We start from the raw sequence: 2,913 nt of genomic DNA, 5'->3' as shown, positions 1-2,913 counted from the left end.
GTGCATTAGAAAATACAGAGTGGACTCATGAAAGGAGGAAATAAAAGCACAAATAACCTAGGGTGCTTTGGGGACAGTAGAGCAAAAATAACCCTTTATAATACCTCTTGTAAAATATCACCATGTGCTGACAGTGATGCGATCTATGACTATGTCATATCATCTTTGTTATTCCAGTGATGATATAATTGTCCTCATGGTTACTGGGCGGACTAGAATATGCTATACATTTTCAAGTATAAAATGTATTTTTTAATGAAGGCAATCTTTGCCAACTAAAATCCAAGTATTCTTTTAAGTAACTGGTATAATGTAATGTAATTGATAAAACATTGAAGTAAATACTATTTACCTTTTCTAGATTTGATTTGTATCTGTCCCTTTTCCCATGCCATCCTAATTTAGACACCCATTCAATTTATCCTAGGCTATTTTAGAAATCATTTACTTCAGTAATTACTTAATCCCATTTCCCTCTTCCTTTGCTCTCATAATTTCTTTTTAAAAAAATGTTAATTAGATATAATTTACTTAGAAGGAGGCATGACTAATAACTAAAATTTTCGTATATTAAAAAATAGTAAAGTATTGAAATGAAGCATCTTGCATTGAAATGAAGCATCATTTTTCTCTTAATTATTTCAAAAAATAATGAAAATGAAACAATGAAAGTGAACATGTAAGTTTATTGTTCATGTAAGAGAATTGCAGGTATTTGTCGATATTTGCAAACATCTTTGTTATCCTGCATAATCTGGTAGTCCTTTCGTAGATCAGCTGTAATTAAGATGACGTTCATAAACTGAATATGGCTGGTAAGTTGCCCTTGAAAGAGATGCAGCTGATGTATCAGCTATCACTGGCACTGGAAACCGTGGGTTGCTTTCTGGTTGAAGATTAGAAAAAGGACCTTCATCGGCCGATATGTTGTGATATCTATTCGGAAAAGTAGAAGGCTCCACCATCAGTCCAAAATAATTGCTCTGTATAGGAGACAGGATGCGGTACTGAGAAGTAGAAGTTGTAGTTTTAATGAAGTTCACAACACGGCCATTTGCTTCAGTGTAGCTGCTTTGTGAGTGCATGTGGAAAGTGGTCAACTGATTAAAAATAGCATGTTGATCCACTGCAATTTGTTCTGTTCGTCTAACTGACATTGATGATGGAGGATAAAAATCACCTCTGACTGGGGTAGTTGTATCAGCAATTATGTGTCTGGTAGAGGGCTTTCTTATTAGAGGCATGTTTAAATTTGCAGAAGGTAAAAATGCACTTTCTCCTCTAGTGTCAGCCACAAAACCAGAATTATGATTATCCACATTACCCCCTGCTTTAAAGTGCTTCTTGTTGAAATCTTGAGCTAATGAAGATACCAGAGAAGCATTTTTAGTCCCAATTCTTCTTTTCATTCTTACTAAAAGTTGGGGACAGCCTCGTTTAAAGTTTGGATTATGATAGAACTGCAACTGAAACCAAAGGAGAAAGTTATTTAGTGACATTTTCAATTAAGATAAAAGAGAGCAACAAACCTAAACTATAAAATCTGATTTGTTTCATCACACAAAGTTAATGTCATCAAAAGTACACGTCCAATGTTAAGTATTTTTAAAAATTTACTTATTAGGAACAAACATTTCATTTTGGTCCTCAAATAATAATGTGTTGTATATTTACAGTAACAGTAAATACCAATTTAAGTGGCTTCAAGACTTGTATTTAAGTACAGTTCATTTATAATGTTCTAAGTTGCTAGGAAAGTTTCTTATAATCCCAATTGTTTTATGACCAAACTGTCTTCAATTAAAAAATAAATATTTTTAACATTATCTCATCTCATTTTCAAAGTCTATTTTTGCCCATATATATGAACTTATTTACTAGTGTACAAAATTAAATCTTACATATTCTACATAAAAGTAGTAACTGAAAATTTCTGAATACCTTGCTTAAAACAGAGACTTCTTTTTCTTCTGCCAGAAAGTCAGCTAGAGAAGCAGATCTTTGAAAATTCTGCCGCACTTTACTAAACCCATAAAGGTTAAGCTGTCTAACTAAACTTTTCATACTTCCAGTTTCAAATATTCTGAAAGGGGCCTTTCTTTCCAAAACTTCTTTCTTAAAGAGATCTTCATCAATCACTATAGAAGTTCCATTCTCATCCCACCAAATGGATTTAAATTGATCACTCCCAACTATTTTCCAGAGTTTTCTTGGAAATGTCAGAGAACGAAAATCATTATCTTCATCTGGTTCAGAGACACAATGTGTGTAACATGGCCTTTTTATCAAGGATTCTTCAGACAAAGTCTGAAAAGCATTTTCTTCAATCATAGACCTCAAGTCGAAGTCCCCAGAGAATGTTTGATCACACAATGGAGATCTGCTGGAGTTTCCTGAACCAACTGGTCCACCTTTAGGATACACATCTAGAATTTCTGAAGAAATGTTTGCCATCTCAAATAACTTTTTCTATAGCTACTTTTCTAATCTGCATGACTTTGAACACTGCAGCTTCAAATGTTGCTTTGGCAGGCCTGCACAGATAAACTGATAGGCCATCACAATGGTTCTCAACCTGAGTAGCTGTGACATCACAAAATGACTGGTCTCCTAGCAACCCAAGTATAACATTCAGCCAGTGTTTACTTCTGTTTGAAATTTATGCAGTTAAAATAAAATATGGGCTGGTTACATAAACACTAACCAAAAAATGAGATCTGCAAAATCTCATGCCTATAGAATCCTTTAAATCAATCAATAAATCTGTTTGGTTCTGGAAATAAAAGTGATTTTTCTCTTCTACACACGCAGTCTTGGTGCCAGTAGCAAATGGCCTGGTAAACGGACAATGCAAAAAAATGAGTAAAGCAAAATAAGTGATTAAATAGTTCTGTCAATTTGAATTTGAAATCT

The 2,913-nt window shown here is 33.7% G+C and overlaps 1 non-coding gene across 1 annotated transcript; it reads right to left on the bottom strand.

The window, feature by feature from the left end:
- Positions 1–344: 344 nt before the first annotated feature.
- Positions 345–2,454, bottom strand: LOC102520666. The gene is made up of 2 exons (XR_001367392.2): positions 1,942–2,454; positions 345–1,466 (listed from the first exon to the last, which is right to left on the bottom strand). It is a non-coding gene; the product is annotated as a heat shock transcription factor, Y-linked (transcript).
- Between the last annotated feature and the right edge of the window lie 459 nt (positions 2,455–2,913).

Source organism: Camelus ferus, unplaced genomic scaffold (assembly GCF_009834535.1).
Source record: "Camelus ferus isolate YT-003-E unplaced genomic scaffold, BCGSAC_Cfer_1.0 contig1888, whole genome shotgun sequence".
NCBI lineage: Eukaryota > Metazoa > Chordata > Mammalia > Artiodactyla > Camelidae > Camelus > Camelus ferus.
The sequence above is the reverse complement of the archived record's forward strand: the minus strand, read 5'-3'. Positions and strand labels throughout refer to the sequence as shown.